A 17,355-nucleotide genomic window follows, 5' to 3' on the forward strand; every position below is an offset into this window, starting at 1 on the left:
GGTGTGAGGTACATGGATGAAGTCTTAAAATTCAATGTTAACCTTTACAGAATGGAATAGTGTGGCGATTTAATTTTCATGGAAATTAGGCAGCCATCAAGCTCACCTAGTTTAAACTTTAAGAAGAGAGGATATTTGTTGAATCGATTTTCCAGGCTGATATCAACTTTATAGTGTATTAAAATCTGGTCTGTCATAATGGAGATAGGCTACCAAATATGAAAACTCTTTCATTTTTGAACACTAGTGCATTTATCTTAAAATTTACAGAAGTGATTAACGCGATTATTATTTTAAAATTGACTAAAATGTAAACAAATATCATTTATCTAACTTGAAAAAATTTAATTTTAATATTTTTTTTAAATACCAGTACTAAATTATATACTATATTTTTTAAATACTAAATACTATACATTAATATTTTTTTTAAATTGAATAATTATTTTTAAAAAAAATATTCAATGCCTCAAATTATAGTAAATCGATATTTTCAAGCAAAACTGTGATGCTTTTTGCAACTTTAGTGTTCTTTCCTTTGCTTGCAATGCAGTAAGAAGTTGCACATAAATTGTTAGATGAAATTGAGCTTGATTTGGATTTTTCTTAGTTTAATTAGTGGGGACGTGTCTTTGCAAAAGGCAAAAAATTATAACAAAAGCAACCATGATTATATGTTAAAGTAAATACAAATACCTACTTTTTTCTCTCAAGTATCAATAATATAATGCAGTAAAGTCATATTCCGGTTTATATTTGATTTTGTTCCTGTTTAAGTTAGATAAGTGGAAACCAGAAGCATTTCCTCGAGCACCACGATTCATGGAATTTCCAGAATTAGTTCAAAAAGTCTCCTCTGAAGCTCTTTGGATGCCTCAGAAATAGTTGAAAAAAATTTGATTTCCCTTTAATGGAAAAGATTTTAAAAAGATGATATTACATAAAAAAAATAATTTAAAGCAGTAAGAAAACCATTAGTTTTAAAACAATTAAAGCTCTTTTAAAAACTAATGAAATGGTACAAGAAAATTACAAAAACAAATTATAATCAGAGCACTACATGAATTTAAAATTAATGTTCCAAAGACATTCATGCACTTTTCAAACAAAGAGAAACACCTACCCCACAAGTAATTTTAGATTTAAACATAAGAATATCTAAGGTTTCATTAAATTTAATCTACCTAATTGTTTAAGATTTTATAATTTAATAAATAGAAAACTAAAAACAAAAATAAAGACATCCAATTGAAAGAATAAATTCTAAATGGTGGTAAATTCATGGAAAGATATATTAAACAGACAAGATTTTTTTTTAAAATTAATAGAAAGATTTCCTAAAAATAAAAGTAATAAAAAAATTATAAGCATTATTGCTGTTTTGAACAAAGAATAAAAACGTATTTAATAACAAATATTTTTTTAAAATTGTGTTTCACCAAAAGATTATAGAGATGTTTATGTAAAAGGATAATGGTAAAAATATATTGCTTTTATAATTGGATGAAGTTTATTTCTTAGTATGTTTAGTTTTGAAATTAAATAGTTATTTATTGAAATAGTTGTAATGTTTATCATGATTTTTTTTATTCTTATTCATTGTTAGCTCAAATAAGAATTTAAAAATTCAGAAAAAAATAAGGTCAAGTATTTATTCTGCAACTTCGCAATAAATTTTTAGAATAATAGAAAAAATGGGTTGGCAGATATATGAGCATTGATGAAACTTTATAAGATATAATGTTGAAAACACTTCATAGTACTTAGTTTCCTCGATTTTGCGATTACATTCTGAAAATAGTAACTGATAGTAGTCTAGTTTTGATCATTAATACTAAATACAGTTTTTTAAGTTGATGTTAAAAAGTATGTTTTTCATCTGCTTTATGTGCAATTACATGTTTGTGTAAATTTTTTTCTAGATAAAAAAATATTTATTACCCTTTTTATATGTTTCGAAATTTAAATGTTATGTTAATTTTTTTGCAAACAATGTTGGTGTAGTACTAAATAATTATAGAACTGTTAAAAATTTGTGATGTGCACACATAAAATTATTTTCACAATAAAAAAAAATATTGACAATTTTTAAAATATTTCAAGTTTTCCTGGTTTTAATCCTTAAAAAATTTCTTTCGGTGCCTTTGGATTTTGATTCAGATTTTTTGTTAGGTAGAATTTCAAAAACTGAAAGAATATGACCATTGAAAAAAGTGAAAGAAAATTTTTGGAAGAAAGTAACTTAAAAAATTTTAAAATAGTTCTCTTTATCGACATAATCATTACAGAAAACGATAAATTAAATTATTGCATATATAAAGCAATTATTGTTTTGTTTAGAGAGCATTTCAAAATTTACTTCCATGACAAGGAAGACAAAATAAAAGGCTTTATAGGAACGAAGAAATACATTATTAAAAATGATGAGAATTTTTGTCAATGACGGACAAAAGGGCGAAAGTCCCCAGCCATTTTAAATAACCCTGTAACAGAAACAATTTTGTGGTAATAGAAATAAAATAGTTAAAGGAATAAAGAGTTAAAAATAGATTTTGATATTCAATTCACACACAACAGTGAATTAATGAGTTATACATTTGTATTAAATTAAAACGTTAACCGTTACATTGATTGTTAAGAAGAGAATAAAATATTTATATTAGCTTTATATAAAATGTAATAAAAATGAAATAATTAGTTGAATTTAATTAAAATTGAATTAAAAATGATCAAAAAAATTAAATTTAAGAAATTAAAGAAATTTTAACACCTAAGAAATATGCAATGCCATCTCATCATTCACAAAAAACCAGCTGGACACAAAGTATAATTTGCCGGAAGAGGAAGAAAACTGATGATAGCAGAATTAATTATTATTTAGTATGTACTGCTAAGTAAACAATGAGGGAATGATAAAGCTACTGATCCATGTTTTACTGTTTCACAACAATACAGAAAATTAAGTAAATTTATATTGCTTAAATATTATACTACCATCCAAATCATCCTCTTGTTTATTACAAAAATATTAATTAATGCAAGATAATAACAGAAAATATAAAATTAGATAGCATCAAAATTTATGCAAAATATTACAGCAAACTCTAAATAATATTATTTTGCATAGAACCTAACATTACATGATGCAGAGAAAACAGTGACCTTTTTGAAAGTCGTGAAAAAGATAGATTTTCTGGCTTTCTAATGTTCAAAGTGACGTATAAAAGTTAAGAAGGTAGCTCAAAGTGAGATATAATACCATATTCCACTTGACTTTTAACAAATTTTTGAGTTTGGTAAACATAAATTGAAAATTTATAATAGACTATTTGTTATTGATCAAAACCTTACGATGAAACTTTATAAGATATAATGTTGAAAAAACTTCATAGTACTTCGTTTCCTCCTTATGAACCTTATGCTAGAACTTTATATATAGACATATTATGTCTATGAAAATCTGAATCTAATTTTTCTTTTAGTTCCATTCTACAGGGGTGATTGTGAGCCCAAGTCAAAATTCCAGAAAATTTCCTGGGTTTAAAAAAAAAACCCAGTTTAAATTGAAAAATTAGAAAATTTTTCCTTTTTCTCAATATTTCTTAGTTTACTTAAAATATATTTAAAAATTTTCACATACCTATATCATTTACACATACTTATGATGACCTGGAGAAGTAATTAAAACTTACAAATATGTCTTTCTTTTTTGAGTTAATGATTATAACAACTATTTACTGATAAAAAATGAAAATTAATTATGAAAATAAGCTTATAAAGTATCTCTCTGGCTCTCCCTTACAAACAAATAAAATAAACTGTGTTTTTAAGTTCCACCTTTGAAAATTTGATTTCCGGAAACTTCTGTGATCAATGATTTTTTTAAACGTCTGGACCTTCGATCTCCGGAAACTTCCGGATCACTGTTAACGAAAAATCCGGAAATCCGGATTTTTTCCGGAGCACAATCAGCCCTGATTCTAAAAAATATCTATTCCAAAGCAGGGTTTGAATGAGAAAATTTAAACATCATAAAAAATGAGTATTGAGAATAAAATTAGAATTATATCTGATGCTCACTTATTCCACCAACAAGTATAAAAATTAAAGTTATGTATATTTTTATAAAAAAGATGTATTGTTAATGACCTAATATAAAATATTTAATGTTGAAGAATTTTTTTTATAACTTCAAATGGAAAAAAAATATCCTTATCATTAAAAAAATAACTTTGAACACTAAAATTAGAAAAACGTTCTTTAAAAAAAAATAAAACCATTGTAAAAATGATGGGAATAATTTTAAATACAAATTTTTTATTTTTTGACAATAAATTATAATAAGAAAATACCTCTATTTTTGCTTTTGAGTCACTCACTCTTTCTTGCGATTTATTTTTTTGTAGAATGAAGTTTGAAATCTTTGTTCATAGTGAATAATTCTGAAAAAGAAAAATATTTAAAGTGAATGAAATTAGTTATTGCTATTTATTTATTAGAAAAATAACAGCATTACTCAGTCAAACACTCAAAGACTGACAAAGGCAGGGGCATGAGGGGCAGTTGCCCCGGTCCCCACATCAGAGGGGCTCCCTAAACCGAATTAAAACTTTATTTTAGGTTTCCTTCATTAATGAACTTTTTTTTAACAAAGTATGTGTACAGTGTAGAATCAGTCAGTTTTATGTTAACTCTTTCATAAATCTATAATATGAACACAAAAGAAAAATCTATATTTTGTTAATTCATGACTTTCTAGTGTGGAATTCAGTTAAATTTTCACAAATACGATGGAAAAATGTGGTCAATCAAAAGCCTGTATTTTTGCGTATAGCAAGATGCGATATGTTTACAAAATTACAGGTTTCTGATTGGCTTGAGTGAGCCATTGTAATTGCGAAAATTTAGCTGAATTCCGCCCTAATGTCAGCAAGGATATGAATTTTTTGCAGCCAGATGACAAAGTTAACAATCAAAAGTATTTAATTTTAATTAATTCAACATGATTCTACTTTTTCAATTTTGTTTCATAAAGCTACGGAAATATTTTAAAATAAAGACAACTAATTGACAATTTAAATCAGTGTTTCCCAAAGTGTGGTATGCGTACCCCCAGGGGTACGGGAACAGTTCAGCGGGGGTACACAAAGGCTGAAAGCCCTTATAGTAAGACGGAAAAGAGCAAAAACTGCTACGAAAGACATTTTATTCTAGCATTTTTTTGAGAAAAATAAAATATCTGTAACTATCAATATTTCTTCTATAGTTTTAAGATATAAGTAAAACTGCTTCTTTTCCAAGATAAAGAAGAAATTGTTGAATAGTTTTAAAGTAAACTCCTGTCGAAAACTAGCAATAACTTAAATGGTTTTTCTACCAGCCTTACCTCTTTTCCGTCTCGCTTTCACCCCTGGGGTACACGTTCTTATGCAAAATATCTTGCAACAAACGAAAATTTCAAAACATTTTATTTAAAAATAAAACTAGCCATGAAACTTTATGATTAAATATTTTTCTATTGACTATTTTTTGCAGAGATAACAGTTAATAATTAGTGGTATCAACAGCCAGATGTGATTTTTAACTTTAGTGGCATTTTTTTATAGTAAAAAAATCCATTCATTTTTTTATCAGTGGTAGACAGCGTTACGAGAAATTTAAAAAAGTTACACAAAAGTCATAAGTTTGGGAAACACTGATTTAAATAATTACAAATATTTCAAGTACATTTAATTTAAATAAACTATAACTTTAATAATAACATTAAAAAAGTTAAAAAAGAAGATTTCGGATTGAAATATATACAGGACCTGTGAATTGTAATAAACTAAAAAAATAGCATTTTCTATTTAAAAATCTAAGGTCACACTTTTTTAAAAATATATACAATTTTATTGTGATGGCAAAATGAAAACTTTATTTGGCAAGGAGCCACAATAAAACAATTTATATACTTTATCAACCTCAAATAAACTGTACATTTAAAATATTTATATAACAAATTTTTAATAAAAAAATTTCCTGCTTGTTGAAAAATACAAACAAGATACTATAAATTTTTCATTTAAATTAATTTTAAAATTCATTATTAAAAAATTTTGATGAAATCCAAACTGCTCTGATCTATTTTTAAAAGCTGCTTAGATGTAAAAGTTAAATTTAGCTATTATTTTCATTTGTCTTAAGCGATTAATATGTATTTCTTACAAACTTTATTTTTATATACAGTAAAGCATTATTTTTATGTTCCTCACTTATCCTTTTCCCTTATTAACATTTATTATTACCATTATCATCAGTTATTTTATTATAACTTTTATTTATCTCTTTCATTTATTTGTCATTTCATAGTATTTCCAGTTCATTCTTAATCTATGCAACTTAATTTTTTTTTATGTTAAAAAAACAATTGGTTACATGTCTCATTTTGTAGTGTTGCTACAACTCTCTTTCCTTTTTATGACTATCAGTGAGCCTATTTCTGCCCAAACTGTCTGACTGTTTTAGATAGCCTCTCTGTAAATAAATTAAGCAGTTTTGGTCTGCCAATTTTTGTGTAAGGGTTGAAAACCTGTGAAGAGGGGCAGGAGAGAGGTGAGGAAGAGAGGGGAGAGGACTGGACTAGCTGCTAGAAGAAGTGGAGAAAAGGATTTTTGGTAGAAAATTCTGAAGAATAAAGATACATCTACCCTGAAAGAATGGCTGCAACAGGACTGAACAATTAAGATAAATCCAGCGAATAATATCCTGCCACTTACAAATAGATCATCAGCTCCTCAACATTTTTAAGCACATGTGCAAGATAAGTGACTTTAGATTTTATTAACTCCAGCAGTGATTCCCTTTTCTTAAAGATTCTTCAAATCTGTTTGTCACATGTTGATATAATATAATTTGTATAGTATAATTTAATATAGTATATAGTAATATAGTATAATTTGTAATGATCTTATTTTATTATGCCACATGGCCAAATTTATTCTCATGAGTAAATCTTGATAATTGAGTTGATCATCACTAAAATTGCTTAAGTTAATTCTATCCCTTGTGATCATTATTTCTGGACAGATATTTTTTTTATACTTTATTTGTATGTGTTGGTGATGATTTGGGATAGGCCTTAGTTGTAAAAATGCATTAGTACTAAATTGTAACAATTGTCCCACTATACTTTACCCAAATTGTCACCACAATTTTTTTGAAGTATATAATTATTTCGCCTGGATTCATAAAGTTCTAAGCAAGGCTCACAAAAGGAATCCTCCCCCCCCTAATTTCAACTAAGTAAGTTCCATAAAAAAGTAGTAGTTAAGAATAGGGAGTAGGGATTAAATTATTCGCTGAAAAAGAATGAGATATGCATAAAAGATCAGTACTCACAAAAAACTTTGTATCGAAACTTTAAAAAGAACTTCATTATTGAAATTTCATATCTCTGAGCACGGTTTTTAGAAACATTCCTACAAATCAAAAAAATTTTTAAAAGCACAAAACAATTTCACTGACAGATAATTGTAACAGGTGCTTTGTTAACTATATTAATAACCATGTTGATTGTTTTCTACATCATTAATATTAGGTTGAAAACTAATGCTCCCATCAAGTCATTATTAAAATTTTTATTTCAATGGTGAATTTGCATTTTGTTTCCTTTTAAGTTATATGTCCGTTGGTTTAAACACTGATAATATATCAGTCCCCTGACAGACATAAAGAATATGCTTTACTGTACTATAATTTTTTTTTATTTTGCCCTTTTTAAAAAATGGTGGTTTAATGCAGCAAAAAAGTTAAAAAAGTTTTTCTTAACAAGGAACTTTGATCATTAACTGAGACTACCAAAAGAAATTATTTTTTAATATTAAGTCACTTTGGATTTAATATTAAATTGGGGAATGGCGGGATAAATTAATTCAATATGAGACTGGTAATTTTCAGAAAAAAAATTTCATTTTGGCGAACAGATGGATTTTTATGATATTTCAAGCTTTATTGTATTATAATTCAATTATAAATATTGCAGAAATAATTTAGTTAAATTTTTATTTTCAGTAGAAAAAGATATACCTTAAATTTAGCTTTTAACAAAATCACTTAATAGAAAAAAATAAGGCATACTTGCTTATTTCAAATAAAAATCTATCAGATCTAGCCATATTGTCAATTTCTATGCTATGTTCTTCCAAAAGGACTTTTTCCTCATGACTAGGCATAAACTTCAAAAGCTTTAAAACAAGAATAATGATATTAAATAAAAAATTACAAGAAAAAGAGTAACATACAGGTTGCTACGTAATTTCTGTACTTTATAAATAGTTTTAAAATTCTTGCAAAAATGAAGTAAAAAAAATATATGCAATATGAGTTGCAACTTAAAATTTACAGTGAGGTAACTTAAGTGGTGAAAAAAATCAGTATTGCTTGAGAAATTTTTTGAGGGAGATAGCTGAATTAAACAACATTCTGAAAAAGATCCTTGGCATCAGGCAATGTACTGTAAAAAAAAAAAATTTCTTCTGGTGCGTTATTATACAAAATGGCCACCATACAGCTTTTTTTTTGTACTGAAGACTTACTTCTTGAAGGGTGCATGGCTGGACAAGTAGCACAGCGAATTTTTAAGTTAGAATGAAAAAGCCGTTTTAATTTACCACAGTGTAAGAAAACATTCCCTAGAACAATCACTAAAAAAACAGTTTATAGCAAGAAAACAATGCAATAAAATAATTTTAATTTTTAAAAAAAAAATCTATTGTTTCAATTATTACGAAAATAACAATTTATAAACTCTAGATATAATTTTATTTTAATATTTTTGGAAATGACTGACATAGTTACATTTCACGAGAAAAAAAAATTAAGATAAATTTTCAACTAATTCAAATGTAAATTTAACTTTGTAATTATATAGGGTGGTTTTTTATTATGTAGTTTCAGAATCTAAATAATGAATGATAATTATCAAATTGCAAATGCTTAAATTACGACTTTTTTAAAGCATGTTTTACAAACATTGCAGAAGAATAAGATTATGTATGAAGAATAAAAGTTGTATGAAGAAATGTATGAAAAATAAAAGTTGAGATATAGAATTATTTCTTAAATAAATTTGAAATATTAAAAAAAAAAATCATAATATAACATAAGAACAAAAGATATACTTTGGAGTAGGAAGGAGGAAAATGGATGGTAATGGGATTCGCTAATATAATTTTATTTAGTATTTCTGTATTGCTAAGTAAATAATACATGGAATGACATTATAAAAACTATTGTTCTATGTTTTACTGTTTTACAACAATATAGAAAATTAATTAAAACTATCTCACCTAATTATTCTACTACCATCCAAATCTTCCTCTGGCTTACTCCAAAAAATAAAAAGCAATGCAAGATAATATCAGAATACAAAATCTAACATCATATAGCATCAAAACTAATGCAAACAGTGACTTTTTGTATCTTTTTAATATTAGAAGTTATGCAAGATAACGTTAGATTTTATTGATTTTCTGATGTTATCTAATATTAGTTGCTACTTTGGTAATGTTGTGTTTAAAAAAAAAAGAGGACAGCATCAATGGTCAAAAGAACCAGTAGCTGATGGGTAACCAGGGGCCTCAATCATTAGAAATTAATTTAAATTGATTATTTATTTAGTTACAATGCAAAAAATTATTACAATATTCAAATTCCAAGTAAACTTAATTTTATAGAAACATTAAAAAAAAACATTTAAGAAAAGAAGCTTATTGTTATAAACCTAAAAACAGTCAGACTAATTAGAAAATATCAGAGAATCCATAGCAAATAATTGAATTTTTCGACTGACCTATGACATATGAAACCTACGAGGGAAGAACAGTTTAAGCGAAATGAGAAAGCTGATACAAAGAAAGATGATTTTGCGTGTGGAAAGGTAGGGTTTTAGCATAGTACCGTCCTTCTTCACTGTGTAATAACACTCAGAAAGAGACTATTTTTCACATGATTACTTTGTCAAAACTTAGCAATGCTCAAAATGCAACAGATGGAGATCCAAGTATCCTTTTTTGAGAAAAATTGACTAAAACTGTTCTTCCCCCTTAATATACATACTTATATATAAAGATCAATTATCTGCTCAACCATATCTTTTGGTAACTGTTCCTTATTATCCATACTAAGAATTGTTCTACAAATTTCTTCATTTGAGAGTCTTAATTTTGATAACAATATTGTACAATTTTGAACATGCCTACCATCAATGACAGAGAGTTCTCTTGATTTGGCTTTAGTCACCACTGCTGGTATATCTTCTATAACTGAACCAATGCACTACAAATTAATAACAAGTACTTAAGAAAAGCATAATAGGCATTCATTTAAAATATGCAAAATGTACACTTATATAATATAAATGTATACGTTTATAATAGCTCTTAATTTTCTGTAATGTAAGGATAGATCAAAGAGACTGATATTTTTTTAAAGAAAAGGTTGAGACTTGTTAATTAGGGTGTGTTTAAATTTTTTTTTTTTTAAAATTTTGAAACCTAACTAATATAGAAAAGCTGCTTCAAAGAAAAACTGATATGACTAATTTTCACAAACCAAACGTAATAATCTTTTAAAATTAACAATAATGTAGAGTAATTCCTATTTCTTTACTACATATACATGTGTACGTATATTTCACCACAGCTTTCAAATTAGAAATAAACAGAAAATCTCAATATTTACGATCGTTCAAGAGTTATGCACTGAGAATAAATTTCAGTAGAAACTAGTTAAAGTGTTAAAAGGAATATTACCTATGAACAAACACAAAGAAATTGAGAAAAAAAACACAGAATATATTTTTAATTTTAATCTAAGTTTAATTTTATACATTAAATCCAATGCAATCAGAGAAAAAAATTATTTTACTAATTTTTATGAAAATGTTACCTGCTGTTTTTGATAAGCACAAAATGTCTTATCAAATTTTTGTAAATCAATATCTTTGTACAGTTTTCCCAAACGGTTTAAATAACATTGGTTATACACTTATGAATTATTTTTTTGAAATGTATATTAATAAGCAAGTTTGTTTTTCTTACTTCTGGTAGTTTACACCAATTAAAGGATTTCAAAGGATTTGATGGCTGAGGAATATTTTTAGACATCACTCTTGACAAATTTAAAGGTTTGTCACTTAATGAGCCTAAAAAATTATTCATACAGAAAATAATCACAATAATTAATCAAAGAAGACACAAAAAAACATAATATTCAATAAAATTTCTACAAATAAAAACAGTTGAAAAATTACCATACTAAAATATTTGTTCAGAATTCACTTGACCCTATAAGCATTGAGCTCCTTGGTAATATTGTGCAAAAATTTCCTAGCTATACACTAACATTGAATAACAAGGGGCAGGGATTGATTTTTTGATGCAGTAAAGTTTGCAGCTAAGAAATCATAAAAGCACATAAAACTGCATGAAGCTAAGAAGGAGACTTAGATTTCATTGAAATCATCTCTTTTTACATGAATGTTTTTTCAACCAAGAAACAATTTTTAAGTCTAAAGACTGTCATTTATGTGCAGAATTGCCAGAGACTACAGTTTTAAAATTTATGTCATTTGTTAAATTTATAATGGGTTTTTCTTTATTTGTATGAATGGCAAACTAAGTTAATAAATGAATAATTTTTCCCTTAAAACTGTTTCTTTTTTTTATTACCTAACATTTTCAGAAAATTCAATATTTATCAACAATTTTATATGCCTCGATATATTTGTGGCTTTATATCATAGTCAACAACTTGGGGTTAAGAGATTGTTACCGATGTGCATCATCACCAAGAGAAATTTTGGCTTGGGATATTATTTAAGTGTAGGATTGACAGAGAGCATAATTTTAAAAATTGTCTGCTTTATAATGGAAGTTCCTGAAAATTGAAAAAGTTTTAGTTAATATATTCAAAGGTTTCACCTCAAAACTGTACTGTCTTTTTTCTTACATGTCATTCTAACAAAATTCAATATTTTCAAACAATCCTATTTTCCCTAATGTACTTATGGTTGTATATAAAACCATTTCAAAGAATAAATACTTTTAAAATTTTCATATACCGTAATTTCGCGGAGACAGGCCGCGGCGTAACTGATTTAAAACTTGAAAATTTAATAAAAAGGCGTATCTAACGGGGCGGCCTATATAGCATAAATATTTTTTTTTACATAGCATTATTTTAGAAAATTTTGCCTTTTAGAAGCCACACTGGAAATTTCATCATCATTTTTTCCACCTGTTACTTATGCTTTTTATTTATTTTTTTATCTTTAATGTTACTCCAAAGAATGGTCAACGCACCTGGAATTTCCTTTTCCCCATGCGGCCACGAAAAAATGGCCTTCACCTGTGTTCTTGGGTGTTCCGCAATGGGGGAGAAGCTTTCCCCGTTGCTGATCTTCAAGAGGAAAACAATACCAAAAGGTAATTTTCCTCAAGATGTTATAATTAGAGCCAACGAAAAGGGGTGGATGTGCGAGGATATGATGCTACAGTGGCTGGATTTGGTTTATCGGAGGAGGAAAGGTGCTTTTTTCCAGCCACGCGGATTATTAATCCTCGACTCGCTGCGCTCCCATAAAATGGACTCCATCAAAGATATGTGCAAGAAACAATTGTCCACAGAACTTGCTGTTATCCCCGGCGCCTAACAAAGGTGCTGCAACCTCTGGACCTCACTGTGAATGGGGTTTTTAAACAAGAAGTCAGGCGGCTGTGGGAAAACTGGATGGAGCGCGGCATCCACTCCTTTACTAAATCTGGACACATCTGGCGGGCAAGTTATGATGAGGTCGCCGCATGGGTGTCACAAGCATGGAAAGCTGTGAAAAAAGAAACTGTAATAAACGGTTTCAAGAAAGCCGAACTTTTATCCGGGAGCAACGAAACCAAAAGTGATGAAAGTGCTAGTGATGGGGATGACCCGGAAATAAACAATGAACTTATAAACTTATTTTGCTCAGATACTGAGAGCTCAGATTTTGAAGGTTTTTAACTGCTGGATGTGATTATGTTTGATATCTAGATATATGATTACATGTGATATATGAATAAATTTTAGTTTTGCTTTGCACAAAATTTGTTTGGACTTATCGTTTAATGCTGATTTAAAAGTAAGATCGTTTTATTTTTAAAAATTTTAATGCTTATTGTTACATTGGTTATTTAATTCATATTTTAATGGTTACTTCAAATCAAAATTAGAAAATGCTTAATATTTACTTAGAAAGTTATTGAAATCCATTTTAGTAGGATTGCTTAATTTTTTTTGTTTATTTAATATCCTTTTATTGGTTTCTTATTTAACTATTTAAGTTATGTATATATGCGTACATAGAACATGTTTTAAGTCTGTAATCAATACCTGCTTTGGTATAGTATAATCCGGCGCGGCGTGTGCGACGAAATATTATTTTTTTTTGGCCAATTTTTGAGGGCGCGGCGTGTATACCAGGGCGGCGTTTCTCCGCGAAATTACGGTAACTACTAAAAAGTGTGACAGAATTTTGTGTCTTGACTGGATAACAGTGATAACAGAATATTATATTGAAATTGAATGCATTAACACATATTGTATTTATGTGAAATAAAAGCTGTTTTACCAATACGAAATGGAGGTGGTGGTGGAGGACATGGTACTATTCCAGGTGCTGGGGTTATTCCAGCTTTAGCATCATCAGATAAACATCCAGCTTTTGCCAAACTTTCTATGAATTAAATAAAAGAGTCCAATAGTAAGGCAAAGTCCATGTATATGCTTAATATTATATACATGATCTTTGCCTTACTTACCCTAATTTATCTCAAGTAATCATAATTTTCAGAATTCACACACATTCTGGCTAATCAAGCTTTTACTATGTATTTATTGTATTCACAAAAGACATTTTCATATGAGAACAAATTATAAATTGTAAGCAGAAAAAATTTAATGAAATTAATTTAAATCCATGTGGGAGCAAATTAAGAATGTGCTACAACCCATAAAATTTCAAATTTAGAACAGAATTACTAAAGAGGTCAAACACCCTTTTGGGATTTATTGTAGATGCCCTAGTTAATCACTAAAATACTTATTATATTTTAATTAGTGGTATTATATTATATATTATACCATTAAATATCAATACAATACTTGTGCAAAAAGGATTTTAACTTTTACCTATTTGGTTGCATCCTTACTGCAGTTTTTAAGTTGTCTAAAAGTTTTGAATGGGCTATTATTTCATCCTCTTCACGTGGAAACAATAACTGAAACATAGAATAGTAAAATTTTTATTCTGTTAACTGAAGAATAGGGATAAATATTTCAAAAATTAACTACAATGTTAATTTTGTGAATAAAACAAAAACATTTATTTCAAAATTTACTTCCAATAGTGTAGGGTGATTCCAATAAGTTTTTAAAAATACTGTCTTAAACATGAATTTCAAGTGCAACTAAATAGATGATATGGTCGGTAATGTTTCTGATACAAGTACCAGAAGTCATCTAATTTAGCATTTTTATAAAAAGAAAACCCCATGTTTTTTTTTTTTAATAAAACCTGCAATAGGAGAATCACCAAATGAAATAGAGGTAAATGGAATGTACTTAATTCATGTAAACTAAGAAATATGAAAAAAACTTTTGATTGTTCAATTTTTGCATTAACATAACTAGTCATAGTTCATGTTTAATAAGCTTTGTATTTCCAAATAGGGTAGATGTTTGTTGCAAGTACATAACAGAATTTATTATAAACTGTAGGGGAGAGTGGGGTCAATTGTAACATTTTTTACTTAACTATTTTTAACTAACAAAAAATCCAATATATTATTAGTATTAATTGACAGACGAGTAAAGTAGACTCTCTTCTAGTAGAAAAAAAAATAAATACCTTAATTTAAATGTTGTTATATTAGTTATTAACAATTTTTGACAGTCGTGCACTTGTTACAATTGTCCCCACTTACGGGGTCAATTGTAACAGTTCATAAATTCAACTAAAACATAGTTAATCATACAGATTATCATAGTTGTGATATATTTTTTTATTGATTAAAATAGTAGTGATATTTTAGGAGTAAAAATAATATTGAGCAGAGACCTAAGGGGTTAAAAGTTTTAATTTGTGCTGTGAAAGGTGACAAATAAAATAATGCACATGCAACATAATATAAATGATGTATGAAACTATTTGTGGTTCTTAAAGAGTTAAGTAATGGTTTGTAAACATAAGAAATGGGACCTAAATGGTTAAACAATTGCAATTGAAATTATGAATTTATTTTCAGCTGTTACAATCGCCCCTTTACTTATTGTTACAATTGTCCCCAAGACGCCATTTCAGCTTCATTTGTCAAAAACAGTGCTAGTTAATTGACACAACTAATCTTTTTTTTTTGAAATGTTAATTAAGGTGTCCACTTACATATTCGGTTAATAATTTTTATTTGTTTAAACAAAATTACTTTGTTACAATATAATATTCTAATACCAAAAAAAGTACTTACGCAGCTTCAAAATATCTTTTGTGATGTAACTCTTTCAAAAGTACATAAAAATGGCTGACAGCAGGGGTGTACATGTAGATTTATGAAATACACCTTGTGCGCCACCTAGGAACCAAATCTAGAACCCGACACTCGAAATTTTTGCTCTGTTACAATCGTACCCTGTTACAATTGACCCCACTCTCCCCTACAGTATGAAGACAGATTTTATACTTATGGTTTTCAACCTAATCACTAAAATCCTGACAAGTACTTTAACATTTACATACCCTGATGGAATGAGTAGTTCATGTTATGAAGAATAAAAAACATAAACTAAATTTAATATTCACTTTTACTTAAACTAATAGCATATAAAGGTTTGAGTGATGGGCATCATTCACAGAAATTTTAGTCATGATTAAATTTAGCCAGAATAAATTTATTCTGAATGATTATTCTACAGCAATTAAAAAATAATTCAATGTACTAGCAGTAAACTCCTTACTCTTTTTTTACAAATAGATCTGTAAGCTAACAAATATCACTACTGATGTCATATTTAAAATAGTTGAAAAACTGAACTGTCAAAAGTTAAATTCAAAACAATGGGTACTGCTTAACTAGTCAGAATTTCCTTGTTTGCCTATCCCGCTTGAACAATTCGTCATAGAATGCTATAACACTGACAATTATCTTCTTAGTGCTTTGAATTATATATATGCCAAATTTCATTGCATTTGGCACACAGACTTAGCCCAAAGACATTCATTTATATATAAAATATAATAATATAATAATATTATAAATATGTATAATAACAAATTTAAAATAACTTTTATGTTTGGAAAAATTAGTACTTACATCATATTTACTCCTTTAATCACAAAACTAAGGAACTAGTAAAACTATGAGCCTTTATTACTTAGAATTTTTAAAAAAAATTATAGAAACATTCTATTAAAATAAGTGAACAGTAAAATATTTAGAGGAAAGCTGTTAATTGTTTAAGTTATAGTTTAAGAAGAAAGAAGTTATAGTTTAAAAAGCTTAGAAGTTACAGTTTAAAGCAAAATGTCGATATTTTAAGTTCAAAGTGAGTTTTTGCAGCTATCTTAAATTTACAGAAGAGGTCAGAGTGGTGCAAAACTTAAACTTTGATATCTAAACAGGGAGGTGTTGTCTCTGATGAATTTGTACATGTAAATAGAACTAAGAGTTTAAAACTTAATGTCATTTAATGAAACAAAAAAAAAACAAAAAAATTACAAATTTAGACTAACAAATATTTAAGCATCTGACACTGCTGTCTGGGCTAGTGAGGTAATGTTTCATAAGTTTCATTTTCATTTAATTTTCAGTTTTATGTGAAATATTGATTATTAATATTGCTAAGAATTTTTAATTAAATTTATAACATTAAGTTTTAATTAAATATTTCTTTAAATTAAACTCTTTAGCGAATAAAAATACGCATTGTGGATACATAAGGGAGAATATCAAAAATTTTATGAGTTTTTAAAGATAACTTTTTCTTCAATGTTTGTTTATAGAATTATGGAAGCCAGGATGGCATTTTATAGACGGTGTCATGTGATGTGTATATATTTATGTATTATATTAATATGTATTTATATCACTATGTAGGATTTATGCAGTGTTTTCCTTAAACAATTTTAGAAGCCCTGTCTACCCTTTGATCCCTATAAATGTACTTTCTTTGTCTTTTCTGTAAAAATAACCACCATCTCTTAAAAACACTGCCTATTTATTCATATTCCATATTTAAGAAAAATAAATGATAATTACACAATGGTAAAATTATCTGTGTTCATAG

The 17,355-nt window shown here is 27.5% G+C and overlaps 1 protein-coding gene across 34 annotated transcripts in view; it reads right to left on the minus strand.

The window, feature by feature from the left end:
- Nucleotides 1–17,355, minus strand: part of LOC147810073 (recombining binding protein suppressor of hairless-like) — a 42,130-nt gene that overhangs the window by 12,918 nt on the left and 11,857 nt on the right. For 18 of the 34 annotated variants that reach the window (XR_015434162.1, XR_015434159.1, XR_015434160.1 and 15 more), the window contains 6 exons: nucleotides 14,206–14,294; nucleotides 13,646–13,750; nucleotides 10,242–10,317; nucleotides 8,123–8,216; nucleotides 4,353–4,442; nucleotides 701–905 (listed from right to left, as the gene is read on the minus strand). The gene's annotated coding sequence lies outside the window, so the exon portion shown is untranslated. Of the gene's footprint in view, nucleotides 1–700; nucleotides 906–4,352; nucleotides 4,443–7,395; nucleotides 7,461–8,118; nucleotides 8,226–10,241; nucleotides 10,318–11,081; nucleotides 11,186–13,645; nucleotides 13,751–14,205; nucleotides 14,295–17,355 lie in introns of those variants that run through there. The other 16 variants (XR_015434175.1, XR_015434172.1, XR_015434161.1 and 13 more) reach the window with 11 other exon arrangements.

The sequence above is a fragment of the Parasteatoda tepidariorum genome, chromosome 5, assembly GCF_982258835.1.
Source record: "Parasteatoda tepidariorum strain Cologne lab strain chromosome 5, Ptep-v5.0, whole genome shotgun sequence".
In the NCBI taxonomy this organism is placed as follows: Eukaryota; Metazoa; Arthropoda; class Arachnida; order Araneae; family Theridiidae; genus Parasteatoda; species Parasteatoda tepidariorum.